The sequence below is a fragment of the Anoplophora glabripennis genome, unplaced genomic scaffold (assembly GCF_000390285.2).
Source record: "Anoplophora glabripennis isolate ALB-LARVAE unplaced genomic scaffold, Agla_2.0 scaffold545, whole genome shotgun sequence".
Classification (NCBI taxonomy): Eukaryota; Metazoa; Arthropoda; class Insecta; order Coleoptera; family Cerambycidae; genus Anoplophora; species Anoplophora glabripennis.
Window position 1 is genome coordinate 144,828 of NW_019416638.1, and position 22,186 is coordinate 167,013.

Genomic DNA, 22,186 nt, shown 5'->3' on the forward strand with positions numbered 1-22,186 from the left:
CTTACTTTATACCATAAACATAAATATTCTTGTAATATTATGGGTAGAAATGTCTGCACAAGGGGACTGTATTGGTATGAATAACTTGAAAACGGCGAATCTTAGGGAAAAAATTCAAGTTACCTTTTTTACGTATTTTGCGCATTAGAATATAAATCCGTTACAATAACTTGTAGAAAATGCAGTGGCGTAGTTTTTTTTGTAAAAAAGGGTGACCCCTGTCCAGTTGTACACCGCTGGTTAAATCTTTAAAGGTCATAGTTTAGGGAATGTAAGGCCTACTATCATACATTATCTGTACCAAATTTTATTGAGATCGGTTAATAGATTCCAACTTCAACACCCTGTATCTCTAAAACGGGGCTGTTCCAGACCAATGTTTATAAGGCAAACACATTATTTTAAAGAGATCTATCTGCCCTAGAAGTTACCTGCATAAAATTCGGACCACCCTGTATAAAGTGATCCTTAAATGTCACATAGAATCCGAAAATGTAATAATATATAGGGTGTCCCATTTAAATAACGAAGTTGGTGTCAACTTCCGGTATAATCGGAAGTGCTGGAGAGTTCTAGATATTTTAGTTGTGTTCGCCCCAGGGACATAGCCATGTTACCAAATTTTCAAATTTTTCGGAGCAGTACTTTTCTAGATATCGATCGACGCAGTTCCCGGTGGGAGACCCTGTATATAACAAAACTCTTCATTTGTTGTACAACTTAAAAAACCACTCGCATAATAAAATTAACGTTTTATGTAAGTACCTACCTAATGAAATATAACTATAGCTACCTATCCCAAATTTTGATATTTAAATTTTGAAAATTACAAAGACCTAGCCAATAGGTACCTATATTGGCTTTAGGAATGCGTTCCTATTGACCTGAATCAGCTGTTCCCATCCACCTGCCAGTAACCAAAAAAGTGCATTAATTTAGCAAAACGTAATATTTTTATTATTGATGATTGTGGAAAAACATTTATAAGACTATTTGGGGGAATCCCCCTTAGTATGAGAAATGTGATTTGAGTAATTTCTACTTATGTTTTCCTATTCTTTGCCGAAGTTTTTATGGCAACGAAACCTGTTTTTTACCGTTAAACTTTAAAACTAGGCAACCAACCTAAAATTTATATTTTACTGCTCTCATTCACGCCATTTTGTAGCCAGATACTCATGGGCGTAGTTAGGGGGGGAGCAGAGGTGTGCACGGTACACCCCAGAGAGCCCGGTGCCCACCCCAGAAAAATATCTCATCTTTGTCATATCGGTAAGTCCGTGACTTCGCGTTTTTTTTAGAATCAAATTAAAACGTGTTCAAATTTGATATTTTAAATTGCTAATTGCGACTGGAGACTTTTTTTGTAGCTACGCCCATGCATGCAGATGCTTGAACTATAATTCTAATGGATTCTGCAGATTCAAGAAATTATTTAATGGAACAGGAATCTGTAAAGTTTTGTTGCTAGTCATCCCAAAACCCAAAATTCCGATTCACCCCGTTTTACGGTGCAATTCAAAAATTGTATAAATATCCAAATACTATAGTCTATAGTAGTAATAAGGACACAATGCTTACTTTGGAGGAGAGAACACAAAAATTGGTATTAAACAGTTGAACAGGTAGGTAATAAAAAAGACGGGAAAGTCCAAGAAATATCTGAAATTTAGAGGAATATTGAAAAGTGAATTTATTTCTCAACTAAAAACCCTGAAACACTGAAACATTAGTTTCAAATTTTTTATTTGACTGTAAATTAATTTTGTCTTAAAAATGTTTTCCTCCAATTCAGGAGGATTTCATAGACTGCTATACTTAGTGAAGAAGTAGGCGATATTTTGTGATACTTCTCTATCGATTTAGCGGTCGGCAATCCAAACCCAATAACAGCAAAATAAATGAATCATCATCTGTAAATCTAATCCCCCCGGTAATATTTCCCGTTGTAAATCGGACTTCTTCTATCTCCCCCACCCCGTGTATATAATCAAGAAGTCCTCTGCTAGGCGCAGTTTAGCTCAGCGCGTTCTTGCATTGTCGAGCCATCAATCGTAGTAGATGAGAGTGCGCGTTATACCGGAAGTAGGCAAGTTAGTATCGAACATTGTTGACCGGTCAGCAGTGTGCAAGTGGTTGAACAGTTTGCAAACTATCGAGAAGACGAAAAGAAAGGTTTCCCGAGGATATAGATAATATCTAGTTCTTTTAAAAACCTATTGATTTGTTATCCTCTTTCACTTGCTACAGGTAAGATTATTAGTATATATCTAAGCATTGCTTTTATGTATTTTTAGTACCTACTTCTACATTTCCTCAGATACCAATATCATTTATCTTTTTTTTGCCATATAATATCGAAACAAGTACTGTTTCTTCTGTATAGGTAATCACTGCTCGGTTGGTATCTATTTCTAATTATATCTAGAGATCGGCAACCGATTTCTTTTAAAAAATAAATACAACAATTATCCATTTCAATTGTCTATATTAGATATATAATTGAAAACCATTGAAATAAGGTAAGTATACCCTAAGTAGGTACTTAGTTATTTCATTTGCTCTTTTTAATATTTACTTGGTATTGATTTGAAAAAATATGTAATTTATATGAAAATGTCTACCGAATTGAACGAATGTACGCTAATCTTTATAAGAAAATATTTCTGTAAGTGGTAAGTGTTTTATTCACAATACGTTGCCGCCTGAAGAGAATCTAAAAAATGGGAGAATGAATGGCTATTGTTTTTATGCTAATTTATTTATTTCCCGTCTCAAGAAGTTAGTCTTCTTTTCCTGGGAGAGTTCCTAGACTAATTTGTGACTAAATAAACACAAAGAAAATAACAGTAGGTACTTAATATTAGTCAGTCAGAACTGAGAACTTTGTTTTGACTTCTTTGTTACTTTACGCTTTATTATCGGTCAGTATACTATCAAATATGTTCAAAGCGTTATAGATATTGTAACAAATTCAGTAACGGAACAAACGTCTAAAGGATTCAGTTTTATTTGAACTCCAATTATTGTTTCGCCTACTTACTTATAATATAAAAGTCCGTCAATATCAGTTTTTCCAAATATGTATTACGTATTAAGTTTATTTGGTACTTTGAAGTATTCTAGTATTAGATATAATATCAATTCCTACATTTTATTGAAGGTTTTCATTGACATATTTTTGGAATAAAATGGTGATTGGTGAAAGAGCATATGAAAATGATTATTAATATGAAATGTCTTTAAGGAGGCACCTGACAAAAAAAAAAAAGAAAAACGAGGATATTTCAATTGATATAGAACATCCAATGATATACGATACAACTGAAAGTGCCTGAACTGCCATTTAAGAATGTTTGAGTGGGTGGTGGCAGCCCTGCGCAGGGGATGACACCCATATGCGTATTGCATTCGTGTGGATCTTTCGGGGGCACTTTGTCAACCTCGTACGCATCTTATTTTAGGCAATTTCTATACATATTCAAACTACAACAAGAATATATTTGAAATAGGTACTTTAGATAATATGAAAATTATATTATTCATTGTCAAGAATTAATTATTATATCCACTTTATTTTGCGTGTAAGTTTTTGTCTGACCTTGCATGTCGTTTACCTTACTTTTTAGATAAAAACTAATTAATGCATGCATCAGTTTAATTGAGCTAAAAACGTTCATTTGTTCTCGTCGAATAGTTCCCAAACGATGTAGATTTTTATATTTAATAGAGATAAAATTTTCATACATGGCATTAAAATGTACATAAATACGTAAATATACAGTACTTCCTAATTAACATTGCATACTTAAGGATTCCATTTTAAATGAAAGCTTTGTGAAATTCTGCATATAATCGTATATATAGTTACCAAACAATGGAGGTTCTTTTATGCATCCCTAATAGCAAATTTCCTCTTACCAAGAATGTATCCGAGAACACCATTATTATTTCTACATACCGAAACGGTGAAAACGCCTAAAAGGAAATGTGAATGCAGAGAATCGCGAGCACATAACCTATTAACGGAGAAAGCAAGTTCAGGGTCGAACGACTCTAAATATGTTAAATTCGTCTTCAAAACAGAATCCGAAATAATTATATCTTGGCGTCTCAACTGTTTCTCATTCTCAGACCTCCAGGCTTTTTTTAAATTGTTGCTTTAAAACAACGCTGTTGCCGGGTAATAACATTAAACCTATTCTTTCTACTATGTAGGTATTTTACTACACTAATTCGAAAAATAAATAATTATTATTTATATTTTGATTTGCAGACATTCGACCAAAATATGCAATTAGGAAAACAATAATTGAAATATAGTCGATAAACCTATTTTTCAGAAGAAAACCTTTTTGCACAAAATGGTGCATAAGTACATTAGAAACATTTCGGGGATAGTCTTTTATTTGTTCAACTTCCTGTTTGACAACAAAATTCACTTCATCAGTACCTACTTATTTTTGACTAACCTCTAATTGGAGAAAGCTCTGGAAAACAATTGCTACCTATAAGATGGAATCACTGACATCAAATATTTATGCTATTTTTTTTGAAAAATACGTAATTATTGCATTTGTTTATAAAAAATTATTTAAACGAATGTACGGAAAAATTTTTAGCTAACGTTTTTAAAGTCACTTTCTAACATAACAACCGTGCCAACATTATTTTCCCTTAAGAAAATTATTTTGACCATTTTTAATTTTTTGTTAACTAAGAAAATTAATAAGTAAAGAGTTATAACTATTTAAGATGTCGTAATAAGGTGATCTCGTTAAGTATATATAGTTGTCAAAAGGTCTCCATGAAGCGAAATAATTTTAGTAGGTACCTTTTTTTAATTATCCGACTTGTGAACTCTAAAATTTTTAGTTAAATATTATCAATGGTCTATTTGTTGAAAAATCCATGAACAAATGTTTTTTTTATTCAAATCGTCCCTCTTATCACGCAGGGGCGTATAATCCAAGAAATGGATATACACATACGTCTCTACGTGATAATAGGGACGAAATGTAAATAATACGATAATTTTTTGAAATTTTTATATTAACATTTAATATAATTTTGTTTATGTCTTTAATATAAGGTCGGTTTCGCGGCGCAGTACGTGCATTGCTTTCGCCGCTAAAAGCTCTATTTTCAACATTAAATTAAAGATATAAATATGTACCTAATGACGATAGAGATTCGGAAGCTGGGACATTTTTATAGGAAATTTCCTCTTTTAGGATCTTTTTTTCAAATTGACGCTAACGTTTATATTTTTCGAGTTATTTGCAAAAAGCCGAACCCCTTTTCGATATATCGATGATAAAAAAAAGGGTGACTTTTCACTCGGCTGCCGATATCTCAATGAGAAATAATAATAATAATAATAAATAAGAAAATAAAACAAACGAAATTGAAACTGAGGAATCAGGCTGAGACCCTGGTCTTGATTAAGCCAGAAAAAAATTTTTCTGAACCCACGGGCAATTTTGAAAAAAAAAAAAATTGTAATATTTTTGCCTGGTATTATTTTTTTTGATTGCGCCGAGAGTAATGCTCAAAACTAGAATCTTAAAGCTTCAAGATGCTTTTTTTTCTCGATACGACCATTATTTAGACTTTAAAAAATCACAAAAAAATTAAAATTTTTCTGCTCCCTCAATTTTTTTTGCTGAGTTTAGAAAACAATCTTTGTAAAAAAACCTCCCTACTTTAATTTAAAGAACAAAATATGTATTTAATTTTACTTTTTTTTTAGTGACGATCAATGTTTAAAATTTAAAAATGAACTCCAAATACGTTTTCATACTCTCGAAAACCGTATAAAGCTTGAGTTAATCTTAAACTGCTTTAACTAAGTTTGAGGACTTATTAAATACACAATATACAACTTGTCTAATACACATGTTTTGAGTGGTGCACCTTGTATAACAACGGCGAAATAATAGTTAAATCGGGAATGTAGAATACTAGCAGTTACTAATCTCGGATATTAGTTGCTGATATTACAGTTGCCAAAAATGATTAGTCAACTACTGCAAAAGAAATTATTCTAAAAGTAAGCTCAGAAAAGGATGGATAAATCAGGTCGTGTGCGAGGTGTAAACGTCGAGAAGTATTTATTTGAGACGTCCTGTTATTTTTTATGATTATTATATTTTTGTTCTAAATTTAAATAAACAACTTACTGTTTTTCCTCCTGCAGTGGAATATACTACAATTAATTTTTGTATATGCCTCTACGCTGCGCTCAGGTTGTTACGAAATAATTATGAACTGAAGAGTATTTTGAAATTTACATAATAATAAAAAAATTTAACCGTATCCGACAATTATGCAGCGACCTTATTCTTTTTCAATATCATCAGTAGCCATTAAGCCTATTTAAAAATATCTGCTTCATACTGTATTGTTTCTAAAAAGGATTTTACTTGCTAAAATCATAGTTTTCACTACATTAATATTTAAGCCGTGAAGATAAAATGTGCAGTGGGAAGACTATAGAATAGAGTATAGATCTTTACATACGAGTTACCTGCTGCCTGCATTTTTATCTCACTCTACATCAACTGCGGTGTCTTTTTGATTTGTGCATTTCAAGGCTCAAGTGAATTAGCCATTAGACTGATTTCACTTGGGCAACTTACAATTATGTAAAACCCACAGGATACTAAAAGTTACGAAGTTACAAGCATTTATCAACTAAAAAAAACACTATTTCTAATATTTTTAACCATTTAAGCGTTATTTTAATTCCGATAATTCTCCAAATCCAGATATGTCCATTTTGTTAAGTATATTATCGTTTTAAGAATAGTAAATATTATACAGGGTGTCTCACATTTAAATAGCAGGACTTCAGGAATCAGTAGAAGACCTCATTTTGAGTCTAAAAGTTCCTATATATATATGGGTCCTAAAACGCTTCGTTTCTGAGATACAGGGCGTCCAATTTTATTTTTGTTTTATTTATTTATTTTTTAACTAAATAACCGCAGACAAAAAAATCATCATGTTGCGGCAAAAGACTTAGTATTTGAGGGCAAATAATTTGACACCGAAAATCATCGCATATTAGTTCCAATGGTGGAGATAGAGGGGTCTCTATGCATATTTTTATATAAAAAAGTATAGCCGATTTGATATTTTGCAAATGTTTTCGAAAAATATGAAAGAGCATTCAATTTTACCCAGAAAAGGCCCTCTTGTCCAAAGTCGATAGGAGGTGGCGTTTTCAAGAAAAACCGAAAATACTGTTTAGAAGTCAAATAATAATTTTTAAACATTGTGTTACAACTAAATTAAATATGTAGTTCAAAAATTCGGTTAAAATTGTTTTTAATTAATTAAATGAAAATAAATACAAAAATAAATAACGAAAACCATATTACATCAAAGCAAATGTTCGAAATGTAAACCATTTTCTTCGATACATAACTGACACCGACGCTGAATAGAACGTCTCATTTGAATTAAGTTATTGTCTCTGATTTCACTGCATGCGTTCCGAATCCGACGAATAAGTTCATCCCTTGTGTCCACAGTAGTGGTATAAACTCTCTCTTTAATAAAACCCCAGAGGAAAAAATCTAGGGGTGTCAGATCAGGGGATCGGGGAGGCCATGCAACGATACCCCCGCGGCCAATCCATTTTTCGGGAAAGTGGGTGTTCAACCAGTTCCTGACATTTCGGCCAAAATGAGCTGGACAGCCATCAAGTTGAAACCATGCTCGCATTCTTAAATTCAGAGGAATTTCCTCCCACATGTTGGCACTCTCGGTCTCTAAGAACTCTAAGAAATTCGCAGAATTCAGTCGTTGAGGTAAGATGTAAGGGCCGAAAAGACAATTGTTATAAACGCCGAGCCAAATATTAACACTAAATTCGTGCTGAAAATTTCGTGGTCTGATTGCATGCGGGTTTTCATGTGCCCACTCATGCTGATTGTGTAAATTTGTCACACCTCGACGAGTAAAACATGACTCGTCGGTCCATAATATGTGTGATAAAAAATTTCCGTCGTTTTCAATTGAGTTAAGAATCCACCGAGAAAAAGCTATTCTATGTTCCTCGTCACCCGGACGTAAACCCTGAACAGGTTGTAAGTGGTAGGGATGTCTATGATCTCGTCTTAATGTTCTAGAAATAGTGCACCTGGAAACACCAATAATCCTGGAAATTTTTCTGGTACTCGTCGTGGGATCTCTGTCAAATTCGTGCAAGATTCGCTGATTCCTCCTATTTCTGCCAATATTAACGTTAATTATGTTGCGATCCCTATGGACCAGATTCAATCCGTCATTAGCGAAACGTTGATGAACATTAATAAAAACGTGTGGATGCGGCTGTCTTCTATTAGGAAATCGTCTCCGATATTCCCTAGCAGCTTCTGCCGAGTTCCCATTGGCAAACCCGTATATGAAGTGAATATCTGCGTATTCTTGGTTCGTAAACTTAAACGGCATTTTGAATTTGTTGCAATTTTTTTTAATACTCTACACACAATTAGAAACTATAATAAAATAAGCGCAAATGTCAATATTAGAATGACATTTCAAGTCTGATTTGATTTCTAAACAGTATTTTCGGTTTTTCTTAATTTGACTTCTAAACAGTATTTTCGGTTTTTCTTGAAAACGCCACCTCCTATCGACTTTGGACAAGAGGGCCTTTTCTGGGTAAAATTGAATGCTCTTTCATATTTTTCGAAAACATTTGCAAAATATCAAATCGGCTATACTTTTTTTTATAAAAATATGCATAGAGACCCCTCTATCTCCACCACTGGAACTAATATGCGATGATTTTCTGTGTCAAATTATTTGCCCTCAAATACTAAGTCTTTCGCCGCAACATGATGATTTTTTTTGTCAGCGGTTATTTAGTTAAAAAATAAATAAATAAAACAAAAATAAAATTGAACGCCCTGTATCTCAGAAACTAAGCGTTTTAGGACCCATATATATAGGAACTTTTAGACTCAAAATGAGGTCTTCTACTGATTCCTGAAGTCCTGCTATTTAAATGTGAGACACCCTGTATATCTAAACTGTTATCTGTCCTATAGTATTCAGGGATGTAAAACACATGTTACTCATGTTTTTTGAACAACAAAAGCAATACCTAGTTGGTTTATCTTCATGCATCGGGATTTCCAGGTTTATTAATGAGATTAATGTATTCTATAATAAACAGTGCCAATTTATTAATAACCTTCAGTTGATAATTATTGAGAACTGTTTTAATCTCAGAAAAGTTTCAAGAAAATTTGAAGAATGGTGACGAGAATGTGTAAATTCCGCAGTGAATTATGATAATAAATTTATATACTGACAACACGTGTTAAGAAATAAGGGACTGGAATAAATAACTGTCAATCGCTAGTCTCTGTGGCGATGTCAATGCTACTTTTAGTTCGTTTTCTGGTGATTGATTATTCAAATCTTATTCACATCAGATAACTTTGAAAAATAGTCCTTTTCTGGCTGCACCCGCCCATCCATATCTTGAATATAGCTCAGATGACATTGAGAGTTCATTTTCATTTTATTGAAGAAAACACTCAATTTTACCGTGATGTTTCTGGGTACAATATTACAAGTAGTGTAAATATTTAGTTTTTTTTGATACGTATATTTAATGATCTATAACATATCTCCATAGAAGTCAGGTTATAATTCATACAGTAAAGGAAACATGAGTAACAGCCAGTATAGTAGAATTTCCCGAAATCTTATCAATCATCTAAGGTGGTCGACCTTTTCTGTCTTGGATTAAATCTCCTTGCAACCTTTTACTTCGAAAAAAAAGATACTAAGATAGTAGTTATTTATATAGTATAAGTTTGAACAGTAACATTTCTTTCACCAATGGAAATTTGTCACACTAACATAGGCGACTGTGAGAGTTCCATTAATTAATTAATTAATTAAATAATATTACGCATTAATGCATAAAGAAAGGTTTATATGCTTAAAATAAAATAAAAATAATAATGCATTTATATCTGCTTCTATCAGCAACCAATGGTATTATTTCAGAGTATTATTTGAATCAAAGGCCCTGCATGAAGCAAATGGAGAAAAGGGTTACAGTCAAATGGAGAGAAAATGTAGTATGCTGTACATCATGACATCCTGATCAAAAGTCCTCATGGGCCCAACGTCTGAAAATGTTGGACAGTTTTAGAGATATAAAGGGTCAAAAGTCAGGAATATTGGTGTCCGTTAATGTCTTACTTGAGAGTATCGTATGGCATAAGGCGTTGTATAGAAAAGAAATTGCAATTTTAGGAAAAAGTTTTGTCCAGCAATAATTGTTATTAATGGGGTGTGATTTGGGGATTTTTCGCATTAGAACTCAAGCTAAGGGATATGACAATATAAATCAAAAAATGTTACTTTACGTTTGTTCATTTCTTAGAGATTATTATTCATCATAAATAAATGCTTAACCACAGGCACTTTCCCTATGACTTGGAAAAATTCGCATGTTATACCATGTCCAAAAAACAATAATCCAATTACACTTTCTGATTATCGTCCTATTAGTATCCTGCCTACTTTGTCCAAAGTACTGGAAAGAATTGTCAATGATCAGCTTAATGCTTATTTAAACGAAAATTATATTTTACCTGTTCAATTTGGTTTTAGGAAATTGCACAGCACTACAACTGCTTTACTTAATGTTACGGATGACATATTTCGAGCAAATGATAATAGTTTCTCTACATGTTTAATATTGCTAGACCTCAGTAAGGCTTTTGATACTATTGACCATGCATTATTAATTAAAAAATTAAAATATTTTGGAGTTAGCATCGTTGTACTTTCCTTTTTTTCGAGTTTTCTTTCTAATCGGCGCCAAAGAATTTGTTTGGGAAATTTGTATTCCTGTTTTCGAGATGTTAAACAAGGGGTGCCTCAAGGTAGTATTTTGGGACCTACATTGTTTTCAATATATATATATACTGCAGATTTTTTCTCTTTGCAGTTAATGTAAATAAAATACATCAGTATGCTGACGACACACAATTATACTTTTCTTTCGCATATGAAAATTTTTTAGTGTCCGGTGATTGTATTAACTCTGATCTAAATACTATTTCCCATGTTGCGAGTGCACATATGCTAGTACTGAATGAAAAGAAAACTGAACTTCTGCTCTTTGGTTGTAATAGACTGAACCTTATGAATAGTCCTGATTTTAAAATAAAAATAAATCAGCAAATTTTAAAACCTGCCAGTTATTGTAAAAATTTAGGAGTGTTTATTGATGGCAATCTTAGATTTGATAAGCATGTGAGCAATCTAGTGCAAAAGTCTTACAGTAAGCTGAAAATTTTGTATATGCAAAAGGACTTCCTTACAAATGATATAAAACTGTTGCTATGTGACTCTTTAATTTTGTCTTACCTAGCTTATTGTAGTGTTGTTTATTGGCCAGCCTTAACGAAAAAACACTACAAAAAATTCAAAATAGTTGTTTACGATTCTCATTCAACCTGCGGAAATATGACCACGTGTCTCCAGTCCTTTTGCAATCAAAATGGTTTAATTTGGAGGAAAGGTTCATTTATCACCTATCTTGCCTTCTTTTTCAAATTAATGATACAGCTTCACCCTCTTATTTATACGAAAAGCTTATTAGAGGTTGTGATACTCATAATCTGCTGCTAACTCGTAGCAGACTTATGTATATTTATTTATTTTATTTATTTATTTATCAATACAATATCCAACGAGCGATAAAGCCCAGTTACAGAATAAGGAGAAGACACATAAAATACACTACATACATAAAAGTTACAAAACATTAAAAAGAAAAAAAAAATAAATAACAGTCACTAATTAAAAACAGACAATAGACAAAACTAAAGTACAATAAAAGTCACAAAATAAAATCAGTTGCGTACATTATAAACCTGCTTAATACAACTGATGGTAGAACAGAATAAATCTAACCGTGATTCAACTTCTAGGTAGTTGGCACACATCTGATGAACAGGCGCTGTATATAGTATATAGTACCTATACTCCGCGGTCGAAATTATAGAGAGTGATTCAGACATAATATCAAAACACTATTACCATAATGCGTATAAAATATAAAATGATTTTTATACAGTTCAATATTATTTATCTTTGTGCCGCTCGCTACGCACATCGATATAATCTATAATCGTCTATAGACTGAGTTACACTGAATGTCGATCTATATTCTATCTCTGTCTTTTGCACTTGGAAGGGAATAGGGAAATGCTTTTTTAGTTGGGTGTAAACGGACTTGATTTAACCGTCCCGAGAAACGTCATAGCATAAGCGTAGACGAGGAGTCTAATTCCATGGCTATAATAAATTTATAAATTAAAAAAACAACTGGGACGTTTTAAAATGCTGTAATAATTAAAATGGATCAAAGTGCCGGTTATAGTAAACTGTAAAAAATAGATGTTATGTTTTATTATATTTTTCAATATTTTCTATATCTTGTTGCCTTTTACGCAGACACGCCAATGGATTTTCGTTCCCGGCACGCTTCATCCCCCTTACTAGTCCAAAAGCTTGCGATGAGTCACTCTCTATAATTTCGACCGCGGAGTATAGACATAGGACAACTCAGTTTGAAAGAAGTTTTACGTTTTTTTGAGAGCGTGGAGAGTGCACGCGCTCCAGCCAGTGGCCCTATGAAACCGGAACCCACACCGGCACCACAACGGGAGTAGTCCATCAGACCGTTCTGATCCTCGGGATCCGCCGTTGTCGATTAAGCATTATTTCCCCTTCTCCTTAACCGAACGCCTTTGAAATTAGGGGTTCGGGCTCGTCAATCTTCACTCTTACACTCTTCCTTCTCATTTTCTAGCTTCTTAGTGATCACGTGATCAAGGTAGCGCATGATTCGATCCCATGTTTTTGGTCCCTGCAGCATAAGAGAGATTAGTACTTCCGGTGTGTGCGCGTCTGTGTGTCGAGGGGAGGGAGTATGAGGAGATACATACACGTGAGAGTGTGTTCTTATGTCCGAATACATTAGAATAACAGTGATACTCTCAACTATGACAGCGGATATTTCTGACTTTTGACCCTTTATACCTCTAAAACAGGCCATTTTCAGACGTTGGTCCCATGAGGACTTCTAATCAGTCCATTTGACTGTATCGGCTTCTCCGGTGCGGGATTCTTTGACAATTTAAAAACTGACGACGAGATGTAATACGAGTAGAAGATGATTATCATAAAAAAGATAAAAGTAAAAAACTCTCTTAAAGTCAAAGACAATACATCTTAACTAGTTTTTGTCTATCCCAAAAGTGTTAGCATTGGCTGTATCCTCTTATGTTTTTGTTTTTGTTCTTTAAACCATGGAAGGGCCACAATTTTATGAAATTTTCTTGTAACCTTATGAAATGTTATTTCGAATACAATTGATTATTATGTTTCGGAGATAGGTACTTTGCCTTTTTAAATAAATACTGTTCGTTTGTATTTATCTATACTGTGGGAACGCTAGGAACGCTTGTTAGTCCAATTAAATAAGCCTTTAAATCGAAATTTTGGTCAACTTGCCTGAATTTTTGATATGAGTTAGTTTGAGGTATGTTATAACTCATATCAAAAATTCAGCCAAGTTGACCAAAATTTCGATTTAAAGGCTTATTTAATTGGACTACTACAAAAGCACTTTGTTAAGTATTGTAATATGTGTGGCAAGATAATGTAAACATGTAAAAAATATTTTTGTGCCCAAACCGCTCATTTAATCAAAATTCTACAAGAGGCCTAAAAAAGATCCAAATCACATAAAAAATAGCGTAAAAGGCAGGTACATGAACCGCTATATCATTAGAAAGGTGATCTAATTCTACGTCATTTGAAGTAAAAATATACAGGGTGTCATATTTCAAAAAATCAACACCCTTGGCCGGGGGTTGAACAAAAAATTATTGTCACTTATTGTTATAATATACCTCAAACTAACTCCTATCAAAAATTCAGGCAAGTTGACCAAAATTTCGATTTAAAGGCTTATTTAATTGGACTATGTATAAAGTTTGAGGATCTGTATATAATAGTAATGCAGATATGGTAATTCAAAATTGATTTTTATGCCACCATGTACGTTATATAATAATTTTCTATTGTTTTCTTTCATGATTTATTTGATCCCCTCCAAAATTTGGATACTGTATCCTCATTGTGCTTAAAAAAAAACACTGGAGACAAGTATAAAATGCTCAAAAAAAAAAAAAAAATTTGCATAAAATTCTCTATATTATCTACTGGAAGAATGGAAGTCTTTAAAATAATTAAAACAATCAATAGGTAGTAACTATCATAAAAAAATCTATTAACTATTTTCTGTTAAACCTTAATAGACGTTCATATACATATACACCTTGTATAGATAAAAATGGACAAACTAACGATTAAAAGTATGGAAAAAGTATTGGTGACAGAAAAGGTTTCCAAATGCTTACCAAAAATTTCTACAATATAATTTAAAAAACAAATGTTTGTAAATAATGGGTTATAACATGACTTGCAAATAGATTCAAACTTACAACAGTTGTTTGTGAAACATGGCTTGGTTATAAATAAAAACATAATAGGTACTTAATTAGATCACATTTTTAAGGAATAAAAATAGTAAACATCAACAATACTTTGAAATTGAAATATTTTTTTTATTACATTCCAAATATTTAAAGTGAAGGTCAGTGAAATTATAATGCTTTTTACGGAAACCTATTACTGGGTCTATAAAGAGGACGATCAATATTTTGTAAACTTGAACAAATTCTTTATACTAATAGTGACATCACTTTGTATAAAAACAATATTTCTATTAATATCGAACAAATAGTACAAATTTAATAGGTATGTATTTACATTGACGAAATATAAATTATTGAATTATAATTTTTTTTTTATAAAAACAATTTCGCTGTTGTTTAATAATACGTATACCTATAAAAAAGCGACTTGCTCGCTGGGTACGCCACTGAAAATTCTGGATCAAATCTAATTGGTCCAGTTGATGTATTAATAATAATAATAATAATAATAATAATAATGATAATGATAATGATAATGATAATGATAATGATAATGATAATGATAATGATAATGATAATGATAATGATAATGATAATGATAATAATTATTTACCATACATGTAAGCATACAAAAACCTATTTACAATATATTCATACAAAATTTTTGGTAAGTAAACGGATGACCCCACAAAAGTTGCCTTGTGCGTAGGGGAGAAATATTAAACATATTCAACATATTAGAATTCAATTAACAATCAATAATAATAGATAATAATACTGTACATAGATAAATTCATATATAATACAAACAACTGACACTGAGAGCACAAAAAATATGTATAAATAAAAAAGAAACAATATAGGTACACATGCGTTAAATTAACATTTTGAACAAGATCAGTAAAAATGTACATACACACATACATGTTATTGACAGGTAAGTTGTATATTATATCTAAACGTAGTTTTTTCTATCAATAATTTCATGTAGGTATTATTATTCTAGGTGTATTTGTAAGCAACACTTTTATCTTTTGTTTATATAGAGACATAGAATTTATAGTTTTCATATTTAATGGAATGTGTTTATAAATAAATCGAATTAAAAAGGTAAAACTTCTTTGACCAATAGTTTTGTTAATTTTAGGTACTTTAGATAGATAGATAGATAAATAGATAGCTTTATTTGACCATTTGATATATTATAATTAATTGTTGTAATAAATTGTAAAAATTTCATTCAAATCGGCTAAATCGTTTTTTAAACTCAATTTAAAAAAATAATAAACACCCTGTATCTCGGAAGCGAAGCACTTGCGGACCCATGTTCATATGAACTTTTTTACATATTTTGCTGAGCGGAATCTCCCCTAGGCTTTTGTCACTTCAATTCTGAAACACAATATATATACAAAATTGTCATTGTAATACGCAAACGATGCTTTTACGCTTTTACTTTTATCTAAAATAAAAATAAAAAAATAATATAACATTAAAATAATTAAATTTAAACGTTTAAAGAAAATATATGTTTTGCTTCTTTCCAACATCTCTTTGAAAAAGATGAACTTGTGCCACGAACAATGGTAGATGTTGGACCTACTTCTACATTTTAAGGATTGATTTTCAACTGTCTTCCTTTTTAAAAATTGAATTGATAATTCAACTTTTGTAGATATTAAATTATAGCTAACATGAATAATTAATTATTTTCACTTCTACACACACAGTTCTAATGTATGTATGTACTTATTTGCCTTTTTAACCGAGTTATTTTTTAGATTATACGTTTTTTATTATTAATTTTCCTTTAATGTACTTTAAAAGGCATAAAAGAATATATTTTAAACAAATAATATTAATAATGATAAGAAAAATATGTCACTATTGTGAAGCAAGAACTCGTATTTACCGAGCAATAGTGCGGTAATGAAACGGGAACGCGGACTTCGTACACCTACATAGGTACTTAAAACCGGACAAATTTTATTTTTTAAATTTAATGATAATGTTTTACAGGAAATTTACGGTAATGCTAGTTTCTTTTCTAATCTTAACACTCATTGTTTTACACACAGTGCCCTCCAGAACTTAACTCCACCAAGGAAATACCTGAGCTAGTGTCCGACAGAACTTTAGGTTTCGAAAGTACATGGGTACTTCATTTGTATTTTGATTATTATAAGTACTTATAGTCCAGGAATGTTAGACATTATAAAGACGGAATAAGTGAACTTTTTTACTCTGATATTTTTTTATACAAAAGTCTAGGTTTTGAGGTCAGAAAACATATGCCATACACGCAATCACCAACAACATAGCGTTTTGAGATATACAGTGCGTTCACGGATTGAGTGCACGTGGGGTGTAAATGACAAAAAATTTTCGAGTTGTTTGAGCTTCTGGCTTTCATCTCTGCTTGGTCTTAAACTAAGAAGTTGAAAACATTTATCCAATTAATTAATGCACAGGGTGTTTTTACGATGAACTTTCAAAAATTATCAAGAGTAAAGTACCTTTGTTTTTAAAAATTTAAAAAAATATTTACTTAAGAAAGTTATTGAGAACGCAAATCATTCGAGAATGGCTAGATGGTCAATTTCGAGGTCAATTTCCTGGGCGAGGGATTGGGCAAAATGATCCAATTCCTTGGCCTCTTAAAAGTCCTGATTTAACTCTAATGGACTCTTATTTATGGGGCTAAGCAGAAAGTCTACAGGGCTGGAAAATCCACATGGTCCATCTGCCTTTACATGAGAGCGACAAAGTAAAGTAAAGAAATCCGTGCGATAGACAATGATGGCTATAGTGAAGACGTTTCATAATCTGAATAATCACCGCCCGTTTCGGGTTAGAAGTGGGAGTGACTATTCAGATTATGAAACGTCTTCAATGTAACCATCCTTGTTTATCGCACGGATTTCTATGACTTATTTTATCGCTCTCACGTAACGGCCGATGTACCATGGGGACTTTCCGAACCTGCATGGGTCCCTGTTGAATAACGATTTATTTGAATTGAAACAAAGAATAAAAGATACAATTAATGCCATCCCCATTCAAGAAATCCAAAACGCCTACACATAATTTACGCTGAGTGCGCTGAGTGATGTGTATTGGTTGGTGGCAGCACACTAGAATAACTATTATATTATTTGTTATGTTTATTATATTAGTTACGTTTTTTTCTCTAATAAATAATTAGTTCTCAATAGCTTTCTTAAGAAAATATTTCTAATATTTTTAAAAATATAGGTAGGTACTTTACTCTTGACAATTTTTGAAAATTAATCGTAAAAAACACCCAGTACATTAATTAATTGGAGAAATTTTTTCAACATCTTAGCTTAAGGCCAAACAGAGATGATGCCCAGAAGCTCAAATTTCAACTCGAAAAATTTTTGTCATTTACACCCCACGTGCACTCAATCCGTGGACACACTGTAGATATAAATATACAAAAATCTCAAGTTAAAAAAGATCGCTTGTTTTTTTTTCCATAGATCTAATACAGTATACTATTAAATCTATGGTTTTTTCCTTATTTTCATGGACTATTATGTGCCTTTTAAAATGATGGGTTGATAAGTTGATTGTTGTTACAAATTTGAATGTTCGTACTTTGAATGCTGAAGATTATTATTAATTGATATACATAATAAAGGCTGATATCTATAAGGTTGATATTTCTAAATACATATTAAATAGAATAAATACATAGATTTTTTAGAGCAACTAAGCAATTAATTTATCAAATAATTTTTTCTATGAGCACAAACACATATTTGCAACTAGTTAAAATGAACAGAAAATTTAACACATATACAACAGAATTCCAGAATTCAAGGGCGTCGCCAGCCATTGGGCTAGAGCAGGGGTCGGCAAGTAATTTTAGGTGGGGTTCGGATACTTTTGAAAATTTTTAACGAGGTCCAGAAAAAAAAATCATATCTTTTACAATTTTTTTATTTTAATTTGGACCCAAATTTAATCTGCTTACTAACCATTAAGAACTCAAAACACTCACACAATTGTAAAATACTAGAAAAAATTATAAGATTGGTACTCAAAATTAAAAAAACATTTTTTGAATAATTTATTTATACTTTCAAAAAATTTTTGGCGGTCCAGTATTTTACCTTCCGCGGTCCGGACCTGGACCGCCAGTTGCCGACCCCTGGGCTAGAGGGCAAGATGAGGGAGAAGATGGGAGAAATATAAATTATAGGTAGAAATAGGTACAGTGAATTAATTTTTTTTAGAAATATTTTTAATAAAACAAAAAAAACATACATTTTTTCTTATGTATAAATAACTAAAAAATAAAGAAATTCAACGAAAATTATAAAATATATAAAATTGGTGCGTTACATTGTATAGCTTTATAGTCCAATCAATAGGTAGAAGAGCTTACAAAAAAATACCACCTGGAAACAAAAAATATGGTGATATAGGAAAAAAAATCTAAGAAAGATAATATTTTCCTGTGGCGCATAAACGGCGAAGTTAAGGGCCCCATATTCTTTAAATAGTGTTTTCCACAAAGACGAACAATTTCAAACATTTAATAACTAAATAATCTAAAGCTTATCAAATAATAGGAGTGTTATGTCATGCCATCTGGTTATTTTCAAAGACGCCGCAGTAAAACGAATAAACAGGTGTAAAAAACGATCAAACCATCAAGGTTTTAGGTACTGAAATCTACGAAAATACTAACTTTTTTATATATAACTCCACATGTAAATATTCTTATAACATTTACTTGCTTAGTCCTACATATAAAATTGTTTACTTTTATTTATAAGTACGTGAAAATAAATCTTAAAATGTGGGGTTAGGATAACAGCAAACGCATGTTTTACAAACGCTTTTTTCTTAGTTATTATTTTATTTAAGTAAATTTAAATAGTAACAATGAATAAACAGAACACCAAGGATTTTATTTTTGTGCTTACTTTTGTTGTACAAGTTTTAGTTTTCAAGATTTCAGTACCTAAAAACGCTAGAAATTTGACTATTTCTCGGCCAGGGATATGGCCACCTTAACCTAAAAATTTCATAAAAGTCAAAAAGTCGGTTTTTCGCTAATATAAACAAACTTGAACTCCAATCGAAAATAGTTAAATAAGAAAGTTGTAGCTATTAAAAAAACCTATCGATTCGTATTTTTAAATATATCGATTGCTATATTATTTTTCGAGATATATCGAAGAAACCGTCAAAAATCGACTTTTTTTGTTTTTGTTGTACCTATATCTGGCAAATTAAGGTTTTGAAACTTATTACTTGCTGTAAATGTAGCCCTCGGCAAGCAAAAAAATGCCTTTTTTCAAATTAAAAAATATTAAAATTTTTCCGAAGAAAAAGGTCATCTCAAAAATCGACTCTTCTTGCTTGACGAATAGTCGTAGAGAAACGAATCAGGGCTAATTTTTTCCTTAAGAGTTGTACTTTCATGGTAAAAAAGAGTGACTGTTTTATTCATTTCAAGTGTCCAAAAATCACTAAAGAAAGTAAAAATTTTTGGTTGCATTTTTCTTGAATATCTTTTTCGATTTTCATTTCTCGATTATGTCTCAATTTTAAGCGAATTTAAAAAAAAAAAACGTTGCTCTACGACCTTCTGGAGCCGATAATTTTTTTTTTTAAATTCCATAGGGTACTATTTAAGTGCTACAGCGTCCATTCTTACAGAGAAGTTGAAGACTTATATTTTCAATAAAAAAATACTGTGGTTCATTTTTGCCACCTCTGCATTTTTAATTGTGCGTCACGGCTCGAGCTAACTGTAGCGGGAGGCGATTGCGTCCCCTTGGCGACGCCCTTGATCAGGATTACCATAAAAAGAAGTTTCGGTTTCGATTTCGAAAACAGAAACAGAAATCGGAATTCGGTTTCGGTTTTGGTTTCAGTTGTAAAAACTAATTTCGGTCGGACATTAAACTAAGTACATAAAAAAATATTAAACTGCGCTACATTGCACTAATTAATAAGCAGTAGAGCTCATTTTTGAAGTAATATTAGTTTTTGGAAAATTAAAATGTTTTTATTTAAAAAAATTGGGTATTTTTTGGTACCTGCCAAAAAAATTAAAAAGTTAATTAAATAATATAATGATGTATATATCTACTTTATATGTATTTTTTATTTATCTGCCTTTTTGAGTGTTTGAGTTTGATTTTATGAAATTTATGCTACAAATAAGTAATCTCAGATGATATATTGAAGTTTAAATATCTGAAGCTAAAGTATATTTTCCAGTGGTCATAAAAGTTATAAAGAATAAAATATGGGAGCATGTTTATAATGCCATAAATCTTTGAGAATTCTATATTCATATGTTTTATTTATCATATATTCATACGCTTTTCGTTTAGATTGTCTTCTAGCCAGCCAGATAAGAGATTGTAAAATTTTTCTGCAAAATGATTATGCCACTTAGTTGTTCCAGTTTCATAAAGTTCTAGGTTAATAAAAAATTTTCCTATACTTTTCAATATAATAAATATTTCCTTGGCCTCCAGCCTTTAGCCGCCTTTTGCATGTAGGTATATACTAGGAAATGCGATCCCGGTCCTTATTTCTAATCCCGGGATTTCGGGATTATTGTTAGTCAATCCTGGGTTCCCGCTATTGAGGGTTACAAATAGAAAATAAGAAAATATTACAGAAATCAGCTCTTTAAACAACAAATCAAAATTTAGACAAAATTCAACGCAATCAAATCTTAGACAAAAATCAACGCAATAAAAAAAAATTAGAGAAGAATCAACGTATTTTACGGTATACATCTAGCTAATCTAATCACTCTAACTAATCAGATTTAGAGGTAGACTAACCAGACTTAAAATCACTTACAATCAGTCTTTATGTTAGTTATTATTTTTCAAGAATCAGTGAGATCTCTTTTAACTTACTTAAAATGAAAAAACCTTAATGTCACAAATTATTGAAAATTAACAAGAAGCTGTCTTAACATCGACTAAATAGAGGGCTTTTATCTAACAACGTAATAAGTAGGTAGTAAAGTAAGTTTCTTAGTAAAAAGTATTTAATAATATTATTCAAAATTCAAAAATACAAAAATCACCAAGTAACCCAGTGAAATTTGCTTGCCTATCATTTTAGTTCAAAATACAAGAAGTTTTATTCCATGGAAGCATCATAATCCCGCTGGGTTAATTTGTGCTGCTTGCTTGGAATAAAATTTTTAGTGTTTTATATTAAAATGATAGGCAATCAATTCTGTTGAAAGCACTGGTACTGAGCGTTTCGTTTCACGCAGTCTATTTTGCAACTTTTTTAAAATTATGTCAATCACAAAAATCTCGGGATCAGGAAAACTTAAGGGGCCCATATTCTTTAGATAGTGTTTTCCGCAAAGACAAATAATTTCAAACATTTAATAACTGAATAATCTAAAGCTTATCAAATAATAGGAATGTTATGTCGTGCCACCTGAGTATTTTCAAAGACGCCGCAGTAAAACCAATAAACAGGTGCAAAAAACGATCAAAGGGTTTTAGGTACTGAAACCTAGGAAAATACTAACTTGTTTATATATAACTCGACATGTAAATAAATATTCTTATAACATTTACTTGCTTAGTCTTACATATAAAATTGTTTAC

General features: G+C 31.6%; 1 protein-coding gene across 1 annotated transcript in view; it reads left to right on the forward strand.

Annotated features, from left to right (window-relative positions):
• Positions 1–2,030: 2,030 nt before the first annotated feature.
• The window catches only part of LOC108911193 (protein singed), a 108,757-nt gene continuing 88,601 nt past the window's right edge, over positions 2,031–22,186 (forward strand). Inside the window, exon 1 of the mRNA XM_018716064.2 lies at positions 2,031–2,250. The gene's annotated coding sequence lies outside the window, so the exon portion shown is untranslated. The remainder of the gene's footprint in view (positions 2,251–22,186) is intronic.